Here is a 15,169-nt window from a genome sequence, read left to right as displayed (position 1 = left end):
TGGTCCACAGAAGTGCTCCATTGAGCACCAATCGGTTCCAGATATTCCACTGTCAGCGCAACAAAATGTTTCTGTACGGTTCGCTGGAACACTTGTGATAAATCCAGTCTCCAAACTGGTACCTATTTCTCTGGGACTATTCACTGATGCATGTCCTTTTCTATTGACAACTAACTTTGATGAAAACTTGTTAGGTTTGAATTTACTGAGGAAATGATATGCTATTATTTACTGCTCACCCGAGAGTGTATATTTGACTATTTCACCGCAGCACACTTCTAGATCTCAGTTGTTAGCACTCCCACTACCCAGTGAATTTCAAAGTGTACCCACTCATTTATGGGCCCCATTAGCGATAATGACATGGGAATACTTGACGCTGAACCAATATGAATTCATTTAAAGCAGAAATGTCACATTACTGTGCATACAACAATACAAGGTTTCAGTGGATAGAGAAGCCACACTGAAATTAATAATTTCAGATCTTGTACATCTAGGTGTCATTGAACAAATTACGGGTGGCACTTGTAACAGTGCCGTACTTTCTGTGTACGAAATGGGTGGCAACACACTGCCCTACCATGGTGTAACTGACTTACGGGCTAACAATACAATTGTTTGTCCACAATTTCCCACTGTACCTGATATCACACCTATTTTGACTTTGATTCCTGCCCAGGCCACTAATTTTTCTGTGTAGATTTAAAGAACACATTTTTTAGCATACCAATACATGCTAACAGTAGGTACTTATTCGCCTTTATTCTGGGAGGGTAATCGTTTACATTCACTAGAATAACCCAAGGATACACTGAAAGCCCAAGCATTTATAGTAGAGCACTCAAGCAACAACTGGACACTCAAGGGGTACGGTACTGGAACCACTGGGACCCTGCTTTGCAGCAGGCGGACCACTACACTTACTCCCACCCACAGCAGACTTATCCCCATTTGGTTTTTGGGTCTTAGGAGAGGAAAGTTTTGGTTTACCCGACTGTGATTTCTTCTGGGACTCCTCAGCTTTCTGAGAGGCCCCCTTTTCTTTGTCCTTGTCCTTCCCTATGGAGTCCTTAGGGGACACCCGGTGGGAGACCCACTTGTCAGTCAACCTAGCCAGCTTAAAGGGGTCCAAAATGTTCTGGTCAGCAACATGCTGATGAAGGTCTGTTGATCAGGCTTCTGAAAAATACTCAAAAAACAGAAGGTGAGACATGTCAACAAACGTTTTCACTTTTTAACCATCAATCCACCCCATCATGTTCATGTGCACAGTACTCACCCAGTCAACCCAAGACATATTCTCTCTTTTCTTAAAATCCCTCAACCTTTTCAGGTATTGGGTAGGTGTCTTGCCAAACCTGGCAATTAAAGCAGACTTCATGCACTCATACTGACCCCTTTTCTTCCACACTCAGTTTCAGAATACAGTCATATCCAGTCTGAGGCACTCTGCTTAATTAACACTTAGCCCAATCTCTTTTATTTACATCATGAATTGCTCAAGCCATCTCAAATGCTTCAATCCATTGGAGGATATCAGAACCCTCCGCATACACACCAACCAAATCTTTCATAAACTTAGTGGCTGGGGACCTGAACTCTCAAATGGTTTAGCTGAAGTCTCCACTCAAGCTTTCTCTAACTGGATTCGCTGACATTCAGTGTCCCGGTTCTTGAGTTCAAGGTCCTTTTCTTTGAGATCAAGATCCCTATTCTTGAGCTCCACTTGTTGTGCCAACTCCTCCTTCTTCAGCTCAGCATCTATTTCCAACTTGCGATATTCAAAGGCTAATTTCATCCCTAATAACTCAAGTTCCAAGGAATTGCTGTGGGTCGGAACAGAGGCAGCTGGAATGGTGGTGTTCCCAGAAATGGATAGAGCGACAAACCCCAGGGCAGAGTCCTCATTGGTTGCATCCCCCCCTTCAAGAGTTTCCCCATTAGTCTGGTAGTCCACCAGGGCAGCTAGCAGCTCAGCCCTAGACTTATCCACAAAGTCTAACTCCCTGGATTCACAAGCACTCTGGAGAGCCTCTAAGCTCTTCCGAGTCCATTCGCAATAGAATCCATTGCTTGTAATGCAGTTATCTTGCACACAACTAAACCTCAATTTAACAAAGTGCAGATATTTTGTAAGTGGCACGGTTTTATACTGATTCTTAAAACCATAAGCATCCCACCGCTACCACCAGTGTAAAGACCGGAGGGGGGTGTCTGTACTCCTGCTCTCTATATGGTGGAGGAGAGGCACAGAAGACCCCTGCCAAGATTCTCTATTATTGGTAAACGTTGTCGAGCAATCAAGGCCTAGCTTCTCAGCAGGTGATGCGGGCTGGTTCTTATGTACTGTGCAGTCCCCACACACCCACAAAGGAATGTCCGCTAACTGTATTAGTTAAAACACAGTCTTTATATAATTAATATTCAAGGTTATATACAATATCACGATAACTCACTTTTTACTCAGTTATCTATACTGGCAAATCTATACAGTTATATGTGGTACCACAATTACTATTCGATCTCTTTAAAGTGCATCAACTGTATGGTTAAATGTCACAGAGCAAAGCAGGTGGTTAGAACAATTGGCAGAATACTGGCCCCGATATCTAGACACAATTCTGTGTGGAGATCCCCCCACCTGGGCATCCTGTAGAATAAAGATATATCACAAGCCCAGTCCATGTATTGTTCACAAGAGTCTTTCCAATAATTCAGCAACACCAAAGCCAAAGTACCTGGCGTTGTAGCATTCCTCATCGGGGAATTGATGGCCCTTCTTAACTGCCCTCCATTTAAGGCAGGAGTCACGGGTCATCGAACGTCCGGCGAAGGACAGGGTGTACCACAGCGGTGAAGTGGCAGCTTCTTTCCTAGTGGTGCTCGTCGACGGGGAAGTGTAAATGTCCTGCAAGGAAGAGGTGTGCAGGGCACCTCGATGTCAATAGTTCTGGACCGCAAAGAATTTGAAGAACTGTGGCCCAGCAAGGGTGTCGAGTCATCAGCGTCTCTGTCGTCTTTTGGAGGCAGGAAATCCACCGGCGGATGCTCCTCGGCACGTCGACGGGCCTGGCCTTGTCCGACAGGTTAAGGTAGGCCGCGGTGCGGAAGAGCGCATCCATGAATTGGAAATTCTTAGGCAACTGGAGCACAGCGGCTCGAGTCGGCGATATCGGTCATCGACGGTGGCAGACAACAGTCCGGGTGCTTCGCTTTGGGATTCTGCGGCAGTCCCCGTCTTTTGTTGGCAGCCTTTCGTAGGTCTGTCTACCAGGGAGCTTTGGCAAAGATCAGCTGGTGCACGATGGTCCCTTGTAGCTCGGAAAGAGGGTGCCTTACTAGGTCCTCTCTGGTTCAGTCCTTGGAGACACAGCAGCTTTCAGATTGGTGAATAAGAGCACCAGCAATTCTTCTCTTCCAGCAGGACTTCAAGGTCAAGCTTCAGTTTCACTCCAATTACTCTTTGTAATTTGGACTTCAGCTTCTGAACATGATTCCTAGCAGTGAGAGGTCCCCCAGATATACTGTTGATCTCCCATTCATTCTTCTGGGTCACACTCAGGCAGCCAATTACTTCGAAGGGCATTCAGCAGTCAGTCAGCCAATCAGGCACACAGTGCATTCAGACCATTTTTCTCCATCCAGACACTCACAACATAGAATGTGGATTCGGACAAGTAGCACGCCATTCACCACTACAAACTGCATTCATTCCAGTTTCGGTTAGGGCTGTCTCAGCCATTGTGTCAATAAGTACAAACACATGGGATACCATTATGGCACCCATAAGTGGGGGTACGACCCGTGTCCCTAGTGTATGTTGTTGGGCACCTGTGTGTGGCCTACAGTGCAGGGTACGGGCTGGTGGCAGCTCCGTGTTGAATTGACTGGTGCCCTGAGCGTCCTCCATTTTGGGATGCCCAGGCCCTGTCATTGGAATCGGTAGATTCCTGTTAGAGACAAGATGGCCATGTGGCCTCTCGCATTCATTCGCCTGTTACCTTGATCTTCCCGGTGTCCCGGGAAGCCCTGACTCTGTCCCTTCCCATTGACTGGCTGTTGGGTGGACGTTCCATATATGGTAGTGTGGGGAAGTGCTGACCAGACTGGCTGGAGTCTTCCCAACAACTGTATTTTGTGGGTACACCTGTGGGTGGGAGCTGGGTGAATGGAGTGTGTGACAAATCTACACTTCTTTTTGTGGATCTCTGGTATCTGGTGATTGACACAAGGTGATATACAATATATGGATGCTTCATCCCTTTTAATGTTGTATGCATTTTAGGGGATTTCTCTTTTACAGTGTGTCTATCAGAAGACATCAAGCTATTTACTTGCCCTTTTGTGAAAACTGGTCTAGGGAAACCAAAGTAACATTTGGCATAGTATTTACCTTTGTTTTATATCGACATCAGAAGTATTTTCTACACCTATGATTTTGGAAGCATACAATTTGTGTGAGTAGGTCACTATGTGTGGTGTCTGAAGGGAGGTCACATTGTAAAACAGTGACATCACTATCATGGCCAAATTTGGGAGCATCCTTTATCCACAAAGCATGTGGATGTGTGGTGCTCCTCTGGATTGATATTCTTTTCTCCAAAAGGAGTGTTCCACTTCTCCAAGTGGAGGGGTAGTTTTATTGCAGATGAAGTGCATCATGGCAGTGCTCCCCTGGTCTTTTCATAACTATTCCTTCTTTATTTTGGTTTGCAGTACATAAGAAGTCATGCAAGTCATCCCATGCGTATTCTGCACAAATTAAAGTAACAAACCATGTGGTGGGCCCAGGTTCCTTAGCATACAACGTACATTAGCGTGACTTGGGAAGCAATATTCTTTTGTACCATGCATGTTTGCCAAGAAATTTGTGGTACTTGAATGCAACAATTCATCTTTTTAATTTATTTTTTGAAGCATTTGGGTAGCGGTCATGCTTAAGAAATTAGAGCCTGTTTTTGATGTGTGTGCAACTCCATAGCATAGTTTGCTTTCGAAGAGGAAGTGGAAAATGTATTCTACATTTTGTTTGAATCTGGGTCTTCAGAATACATTTGTAAAGAGCGATATTTTGACACAGTTGTGTGGATCTTTCAGCATATCAACCTCCTTTCCCTGTAGGAACGAGTAGACGAAAAACACATGCTTCTACACTTTTCTACCATATGCTCATTGAGGATCCTTTGGCTTGACGCATTTGATATCTTTCTAATGCATCTTCTATGGTGTCTTTGGAATGTAGTGGGTGTATTGTATACTGGTCTAAAGGTTTGCTGTAGTAACAGGATCTACACATTCGAATTGGCCAGTTTGTTGTGAATCTTCAATTATTCGGGGGGTTTCTCTTAAGTCTTTTTCTATGTTTATATCTTGAAGTATTCATTGTTTTCTTTGGAATATTGTGGGGCTTGTCCAACGTTGTTTAAGATGAGAAGTTGCCAAATGTTTTTGTCTTTTGTTGGTACATCATTAACTAGTACAATCACAGATTGATCTATTGGTTGTCACACTCCTAGAGTTTCTGCATTTTCTTTAAGATCTAATAGCAAGTATACTACTCTGCAATAAATGCCTTTTAGTAACTCGGTTGGAGGCAATTTACAGTTGAAGGCGTATTATAACTGAACATGGGTGTACTGTTTGGATTCTAATGCTCTCATACAAATTAAGTTGTTGGAGTGCTTTTGGAAGTGGGACTACTTCTAAGTTATTAGTCAGAGCATGTGATGGCATTTGGTTATTGTCAAGCTTCATATTGCAGTATGTGCAAAGTATTGAGGGGTTAGTTATGTTTTCTTCTGTTAGATATAAAGCTAATTGGAACCATTGGGATTCCTCATTGTCCTCTATTTTGTATGCCAAATTGACTATTTTGGTGCTCTTTTTATAAAAAGTTCTCCGACAAAAGACACATACTTTGTCTGGTATTTCAGCGGATGTGTTTTGAAAGTTTGCTATTTCTTTTTTGTATGTGTTTGTAAGGAAGTTGGTGTTTGTGGGGTTTTCACTTGTGTTTTCTTAAGTTACTACATTTTCTAAGTCAACTTCAGTTTCAAAATATTTTCTTTGGCTGTTCCATCTAGGAGAATGGTATTTAAATTCTGCAGTTCTACAGCAGGACTTTTTGCATAGTACAGTCTATGCACAACTTTTTGTATAGTGGAATGGTGCGTTACTAACATTTTGATGTGGTGGAAGGGGCTTTTGCTAGCATTTTCTGATATCCAAGCTAATGAATGTCCTTGCAGTCCAGTGTGGATGCGTACTAGGCAGGAGTCCATGGTTTGCAGAGTTTTGATTCTACTTTTATCTTTTTGTTTCACATAGTGATTGGAGAATTATCATAAAGATTTGAAGGTTTGCTGGGGTACATTACATATTTATCTTCATGTCCATTTGTATACTGGATGGTTTGTTTGGACAAAAAGGACATTTGGTACAAAGTTTGTTTGGGTCATTTTTTCTATAAGTGTCTCCTACCACTTCATAGCCTCCGGCATTCTTGTCTATGGCAATTGTGATTTTTTGTTCTTGTGTATAAGCATCTTCATTGAAATATGGTTCTGCTGTTAAAGATTCTAATCGGGCGTCACACACCAGACCAGGACTCTTGCCACTATCCTAGGATGCAGCACACAATTAAAACACTTTTCCTTAATTTCCTAGAATTTGGATTGAGCTGGCACCCAACCGTCTCAAACCACCTTGTTTCAAATACCCTGGGTCATAATGGACCATGAACCAGGCCGGTGGGTGGTAATACAATATTTATTTAATTTAAATTCATAGAAAATCACAACAATGTAATATTGGGCAGCAATCACCAATGGCGTGATAATTGCTAGGTACATTGATGAAATACACTTAGTTTGACCTTCTACTATAACATATCCGAAGCACAAATTAATGGGAGCAATTTAACTGTTCAGCTAGATAGTACCGAGTTTAGATTTCCCCCTGCAAATACGAAATGGGAGGTAAAATCCCATTTTAAAACCTTTACAATTGCATAAAATAGCACTTGGAATGACTAAGAGTCTGATCACGATCTTGGCGGTAACCCTTAAATCCGGCGGTAGCGCTATCAGGGCTTCGGCGGATTTCGCCCCAGCTCGTGGCATTCCCGAATGGGCTCAATGGGGAATGGGGACTTCCAAGTCTGCCCAACTCGTGATCCCACGCAATTAGCGCCGGGGGCTATGGTGGTCGCGCTAATAGCCCCCGCGCTAATAGCGTTAGCGTTACCGCCGAGGTCGTGATCAGGCTATAAATCTTTAATTTAAATGTGCAATTATATTAATGAGGTAAATATGTGTTATAACAGTATGAGGGATGTAAGAACACTAGCAACTACAAGGCAAGGTACCAAACATGGGCATACAGTTCAAAATTCAACTTTGAAGTGAAAAGTGCAAATTTTGCTTCAGCTAAAGGCACACAACATCAGCACTCACTAATTACTGTCACCTGTATTTGATCCATGAGCCGGATTATAGACTTACAGGGTAATTCATAGAATTTCGCAGAAAAGTGTCGCAAGCGGCTGGCGCAGAGTGTCCGCGTGCGATTGTCTGCGCCAGGCACGTGCGCTAAAACCGATTTCCGCGCACAGCGTATTCATGGATTCCATGCTCCCAAACCAGCCGTGGCGCAGAGAATCGCAGCGACCCTGCAGCAGCGCCAGTAACGCCCCCAAGAACGCCCTCGCGCAAGGAAAAGCCATCAACATCGCTAAATCATCGCAAAGGGCTGCGCTAACCCTGGACCAGTTTACAGGGCTGCCAAACAAGGAACGCAAAGCGGGCAACCTTCATATCTGGAGTACGCGGGAAGTTTTACACGCGATTAGCCATGGTACGTGTATTACAGGGGTACGCGGGAAGTTCAACACGCGATAGTCCAGGGAACGTGTATTACAGGGGTACGCGGGAAGTTTAACACGCGATTGTCCAGGGAACGTGTATTACAGGGGTACGCGGGAAGTCTTACATGCGATTAGCCAGGGCACGTGTAATACAGGGGTACGCGGGAATTATCACACGCGATTTGGCAGGGTACGTGAATTACAGGGGTGCGTGGGAATTATCACACGCCATTTTGCTGGGTACGTGTATTACAGGGGTGCGTGGGAATTATCACACGCGATTAGGCTGGGTGGGTCCTCACAGGTGTTCCCTGTACACCCTCCACAGCCCCTGCAGGCAGCCCACAAAACAGGGGACTACCCTGCACACCTGCTCATGTCCCCCTGTACCCCCACCCCCCAGCCACCAGGGCACCCACCACCAGGCCCCCACCCATGTCTCCTACCACCCCCACCCCCCAGCAGTGCAGGGGCAGCCTCCACCAGGCCCCCACTCATGTCTCCCACCACCCCCACCCCCCAGCAGTGCAGGGGCATCCTCCACCAGGCCCCCACCCATGTCTCCCACCACCCCCACCCCCCAGCCACCAGGGGCAGCCTCCACCAGGCCCCCACCCATGTCTCCCACCACCCCCACCCCCCAGCACTGTGGGGCACCTGCCAGCAGGCCCCCACCCATGTCACCCACCACCCCCACCCCCCAGCAGTGCAGGGGCACCCTCCACCAGGCCCCCACTCATGTCTCCCACCACCCCCACCCCCAGCCACCAGGGGCAGCCTCCACCAGGCCCCCACTCATGTCTCCCACCACCCCCACCCTCCAGCACTGTGGGGCACCTGCCAGCAGGCCCCCACCCATGTCACCCACCACCCCCACCCCCCAGCAGTGCAGGGGCATCCTCCACCAGGCCCCCACCCATGTCTCCCACCACCCCCACCCCCCAGCAGTGCAGGGGCAGCCTCCACCAGGCCCACACTCATGTCTCCCACCACCCCCACCCCCCAGCCACCAGGGGCAGCCTCCACCAGGCCCCCACTCATGCCCGACTCATGTCTACCACCACCCCCACCCCCCAGCACTGTGGGGCACCTGCCAGCAGGCCCCCACCCATGTCACCCACCACCCCCACCCCCCAGCCACCAGGGGCACCCACTACCAGGCCCCCACCCATGCCTCCTACCACCCCCACCCCCCAGCATTGCAGGGGCAGCCTCCACCAGGCCCCCACCCATGTCACCCACCACCCCCACCCCCAGCAGTGCAGGGGCATCCTCCACCAGGCCCACACTCATGTCCCCTATCACCCCCACCGCCCCCGCCACCAGGGGCACCCTCCACCAGGCCCCCTCTCATGTCTCCCAGCGTCCTACGTGTATTTCAGGGGTGCGCGGGAAGTTCCACTCGCGAATAGCCTGGGCGCGTGTATTTCAGGGGTGCGCGGGAAGTTCCACACGCGAATAGCCTGGGCGCATGCATTTCAGGGGTGCGCAGGAAGTTTTACACGCAATTTCAGCAGGGTACGTGTATTTCAGGGGTGCGCGGGAAATCTCACACGCGATTTGGCTTGGTACGTGTATTACAGGGGTGCGTGGGAAGTTACACACGCGATTAGGCTGGGTGGGTCCTCACAGGTGTTCCCTGTACACGCTCCATGGCCCCTGCAGGCAGCCCACAAAACAGGGGACTACCCTGCACACCTGCTCATGTCCCCCTGCACCCCCACCCCCCAGCCACCAGGGGCACCCACCACCAGGCCCCCACCCATGTCTCCTACCACCCCCACCCCCCAGCAGTGCAGGGGCATCCTCCACCAGGCCCCCACTCATGTCTCCCACCACCCCCACCCCCCAGCAGTGCAGGGGCAGCCTCCACCAGGCCCCCACCCATGTCTTCCACCACCCCCAACCCCCAGCACTGTGGGGCACCTGCCAGCAGGCCCCCACCCATGTCACCCACCACCCCCACCCCCCAGCAGTGCAGGGGCACCCTCCACCAGGCCCCCACTCATGTCTCCCACCACCCCCACCCCCCAGCCACCAGGGGCAGCCTCCACCAGGCCCCCACTCATGTCTCCCACCACCCCCACCCTCCAGCACTGTGGGGCACCTGCCAGCAGGCCCCCACCCATGTCACCCACCACCCCCACCCCCCAGCAGTGCAGGGGCATCCTCCACCAGGCCCCCACCCATGTCTCCCACCACCCCCACCCCCCAGCAGTGCAGGGGCAGCCTCCACCAGGCCCACACTCATGTCTCCCACCACCACCACCCCCCAGCCACCAGGGGCAGCCTCCACCAGGCCCCCACTCATGCCCGACTCATGTCTCCCACCACCCCAACCCCCCAGCACTGTGGGGCACCTGCCAGCAGGCCCCCACCCATGTCACCCACCACCCCCACCCCCCAGCCACCAGCGGCACCCACCACCAGGCCCCCACCCATGTCTCCTACCACCCCCACTCCCCAGCAGTGCAGGGGCAGCCTCCACCAGGCCCCCACCCATGTCACCCACCACCCCCACCCCCCAGCAGTGCAGGGGCATCCTCCACCAGGCCCACACTCATGTCCCCTATCACCCCCACCCCCCCGCCACCAGGGGCACCCTCCACCAGGCCCCCACTCATGTCTCCCAGCGTGCTACGTGTATTTCAGGGGTGCGCGGGAAGTTCCACTCGCGAATAGCCTGGGCGCGTGTATTTCAGGGGTGCGCGGGAAGTTCCACACGCGAATAGCCTGGGCGCATGCATTTCAGGGGTGCGCGGGAAGTTTTACACGCGATTTCAGCAGGGTACGTGTATTTCAGGGGTGCGCGGGAATTCTCACACGCGATTTGGCTTGGTACATGTATTACAGGGGTGCGTGGGAAGTTACACACGCGATTAGGCTGGGTGGGTCCTCACAGGTGTTCCCTGTACACCCTCCACGGCCCCTGCAGGCAGCCCACAAAACAGGGGACTACCCTGCACACCTGCTCATGTCCCCCTGCACCCCCACCCCCCAGCAGTGCAGGGGCAGCCTCCACCAGGCCCCCACTCATGTCTCCCACCACCCCCACCCCCCAGCCACCAGGGGCAGCCTCCACCCGGCCCCCACCCATGTCACCCACCACCCCCACCCCCCAGCAGTGCAGGGGCAGCCTCCACCAGGCCCCCACTCATGTCTCCCACCACCCCACCCCCCAGCCACCAGGGGCACCCTCCACCAGGCCCCCACTCATGCCCGACTCATGTCTCCCACCACCCCCACCCCCCAGCAGTGTAGGGGCATCCTCCACCAGGCCCCCACCCATGTCTCCCACCACCCCCACCCCCCAGCAGTGCAGGGGCAGCCTCCACCAGGCCCCCACCCATGTCTCCCACCACCCCCACGCACTGTGGGGCACCTGCCAGCAGGCCCCAACCCATGTCACCCACTACCCCCACCCCCCAGCAGTGCAGGGGCATCCTCCACCAGGCCCCCACCCATGTCTCCCACCACCTCCACACCCCAGCAGTGCAGGGGCAGCCTCCACCAGGCCCACACTCATGTCCCCTATCACCCCCACCCCCCCCGCCACCAGGGGCACCCTCCACCAGGCCCCCACTCATGCCCGACTCATGTCTCCCACCACCCCCACCCCCCAGCAGTGCAGGGCACCCTCCACCAGGCCCCCACTCATGCCCGACTCATGTCACCCACCACCCCCACCCCCCAGCAGTGCAGGGGCAGCAGGCAGTCAGGCAGCAGCGGGTGGGAGCGTGCTCGGGGCTCTGGGGGGCAGTAGTTCGGCCTTCCGGGACGGAGCGTGGTATTCCGTGTGCATACGCGTGGCCAGCTTGGTACGGAGTGTTTTGGCACGTGAAAATCCTGCACGTCAGCGTGAAAACTGAGGAAAGGCCCTCAGCGCGTAAGCGCGTCTGTGACGTGACCCGCACAGGTGTTTCCCACACAGCACGTGATGACAGAGCACACGTGGAAAGACTGCACGTCAGAGTGTAATCGCGTGTGATTGGTGGAAATGGCCCTACACGCAGAAGTGACAAAGCGTGTGATTGGTGGAAATGGCCCTACACGCAGAAGTGACAAAGCGTGTAATTGGTGGAAATGGCCCTACACGCAGAAGTGACAAAGCATGTAATTGGTGGAAATGGCCCTAGCGCGTACAAGCCGCGTAAGTGACGCTGGACGTGTGGGCCTGTATAAAAGGTACGTGTAGAACACGTTTTCCTTGTACGTGCTTTTCGTGGAGAGCGAGTGGGTGAATTCTGTACTTCTTGTCGTTTCACATGCGATTTACTTCACGGCGTTTCAAGTTCGTATTCCCTGTTACCTCTGACAGCTTTTTCTCTTTTTTCTCTTTTACTGGTTTACCTGGGCCTGTTCCCTCAAATAGTGTTCCCTTCTACTGTTGTCCTGTCTCCTCAGACAGCGTACAAATCTTCTTTTGGCGGGGGTGTTGCCAACCAAACGTGCTCCTTTTACACGCTCGTTTACCAGGCAGACGGTGAGTCACGCACGTATCTAACATCTGTGCTTGCCCCGTGTGTAGCCTACCCCTTCAGAGGTCATTCTAGGCTGCGTGTGACACGCATACGTTCATTCTTGTGTTACTGGGTGCCACAGCGTAGTGCAGGTTTTTCTTTCTGCACACGTGGTCTAGGAGGGGTTGCGTGTACGTCATCTCCCTTTTTTGGGCCTCCTGTGTGTTGCGTGACCCGTCATCTTTCTCCAGGGGTTACATTCAGCCTTGCTAGAGCACTAGGGTACAATTACCATCTGGTACCCAACCCCTTTGACCCCCAATTGCCCAGGACAATAGTCTACATCCACTCCCATACGCACATTAACATCAGTGCCATGGCTGGGAGGTGAGGATTCCGTAAGGGTGGCAAAGGTGGAAGAGCCACAAGTGGTGGCCGTGGTGGATCCGGTAGGGGACGTGGTCGTAACTTGCAGGGTGAGCCTGTCCCCCCATGTGTGGAGGACCAGTCACGGGCACCCATAATCCCCCCCCCCTCCCGTTGAGGCTGATGTGGCTGACACCATCCATGCTGAGCCCTTGTTGGACCAGCCCATTGTGGCACCAGACCTGGCTGACTCCATGGCTGACTTCCAGGTCAGCAGGGCTACGACACGTGCACTGGTGCACGTTGATGCCATCATGCCACGTGGATCTGGGGCAGCAAGGTCATCTGCTGCACCAAGGAGGCAGGGCGGAGAGGCTGCAGGGGCAGCTGCGGCTCCATCCACCCCAGCCCTCACACACCCAGCCAGGACAGTGTCGGTCCTAGTCCATGCTGCTGACATTCCCCCTGACACCATCACACTAGAGCCAATGCCTGCACCAACTCCCATGCTGAGTGTGCAATCCCACACTCCTGATACAGAGTCCACCAAGGCTCCTGCCCCTAGTGTCCAGAGCGGCGCAGGACACTCAGGATCACCACCACCTTCCAAGCGGAAGAGGAAGAGTGCTCGTCCGGCACAGGCTGATGCCCCAGACACGGCTACACAGTCCGGCCCGTCCAGGAAGCCCAGCTTCACGGATGACGAACTGAATGCACTTGTCGAGTATGTGTCCGGACATGACAACGAGATGGTCATTGTTGCAGGATCCAAGACCACACCTGCACAACGGCAGGCACACTGGCAGACCGTTGCGGACATCGTAAGTGCCCTTGGAATCGTGAGGCGCACAGCCAATGATTGCTATAAGCGCTGGAATGACCTAAAGCGCAGGGCAAAGAGTAAGCTGGCCTCAAGTCATGCCGCAACTCTAGTGACTGGAGGTGGGTCTCTAGTAGTAGACATGGAACTCACTCCACATGAGTCAGTCGCTGGGACCTACGTCACGGAGGAACAGATCCAAGGCGTGGTGGATCTGGCTGATTACGAGGCATTGTCCGGTGAGTGCACATGCATGTGTGTGTCATCCATGTGCATGGTGTGTGTGTGAGGGCTTCTGTTTGTGTGCCAGGTGAGAGTGTGTGCGCCTGAGTCGTATGGGTCAGCCATGTGCTTCATGCAATACTTCCTGCGCAGCTGCATTTGGCCATAGCAGTATCCCTTCTGCCAACAGTAGACATCTAGCCCAACTGCACACCAGTTGCCCTTGAAGTGTCACCTTGCCACAACATTGTTGCTTATTTTTCACTGTTCATTCAGTCAGATTGTTTGCATTCCCCCACTTTTACTAGCCATGTCGCTGTCCACTAGTCACATGTCTGACATGGCTATGGTGAAGTGGAGTGACTTTGTTACCTGGATATCATTTGTACACACATGTCCCTGTGCAATTGGACCATTTCAGACTGGCAGCTCCAGGTGAAAAATCTGACCTGTTAGAATTAGAAAAGCAATTACATGTGGGAACTGGACTGAATGAATAGGTGCTGCCCTCCTCTCCATCTTCACTCAATAGCAATGGTACATGCCATCTGTGTGATGGCATGTGTGTTTCACCTGGCAATCACAGGCCAATGTGTGATGCCACTGCCAGGCAGCATGCAGAAAATGTGTTAATTTTCCATCTTGGTGTCATCAGTGTGTGCCATTTGCCTGCACTTCATACGCAGTGAGGGTGCATGCATGGGAGGGTTTTAGTCATGTGGGACATGTGTCAATCAAGTACTGGTTCTCTTGCTTCTCAGCCCTCATTGTGTGCCATGGTGCTAATGCCTGTTTCAATTTCTTTGTTTTCATGTCTTTGCAGGGGAAGACGCACCTGATACTGCTGGGGTTGTGGAGATGGTGCAGACCCAGGAGGGGTCCGAGGGCCGACCAACCACCAGTGAGGGACGTGGTGTGGTGGTGGGGGACAACCCACAAGTGCTGCAGGTCGTGCTCTCAAGGGGTGTCTCTGGCTGCACCTCCCCCGAGCTGTACTCAGGTGTTGATTCGGATGAGACCTACGTGCCGTCGCAGGTGAGTGTTCCAGGGAGGGATTCTGTTCTGTCTCACCCACCTGCACCAGGGTCAGAACCCTCCATGGGGATGTCAGTGTTGGCAGCTACGCCTTTGGTGGTTACGGATGCAGGGTCACACTCCGCGACATCTGATCCTGTTCCTGGGCCAGCAGATCAGAGGGGGAATGCAGTCCTGCAGCCTCAGGCAGTGCCGGCACAGCAAGGCGCAGTTCGCCTTGCCCCAGACAGGTGTGGTGCCCGCCGACGTGGTGGCCGTACGCCACCTGGCAATACCGCATGGGAGCAATCCATTTACGGTATGGCAACCCAACAGGCTGCATCATCCGAGATGATGGCTCAGGCCATGGATAGGGTGGCCACTTCCATTGTCCCCCCAGAAAGGCTGATGGAGCGACTA

The sequence above is a fragment of the Ambystoma mexicanum genome, chromosome 5p (assembly GCF_040938575.1).
Source record: "Ambystoma mexicanum isolate Mex_15411 chromosome 5p, UKY_AmexF1_1, whole genome shotgun sequence".
NCBI lineage: Eukaryota > Metazoa > Chordata > Amphibia > Caudata > Ambystomatidae > Ambystoma > Ambystoma mexicanum.
Note: the sequence above shows the minus strand (reverse complement) of the source record.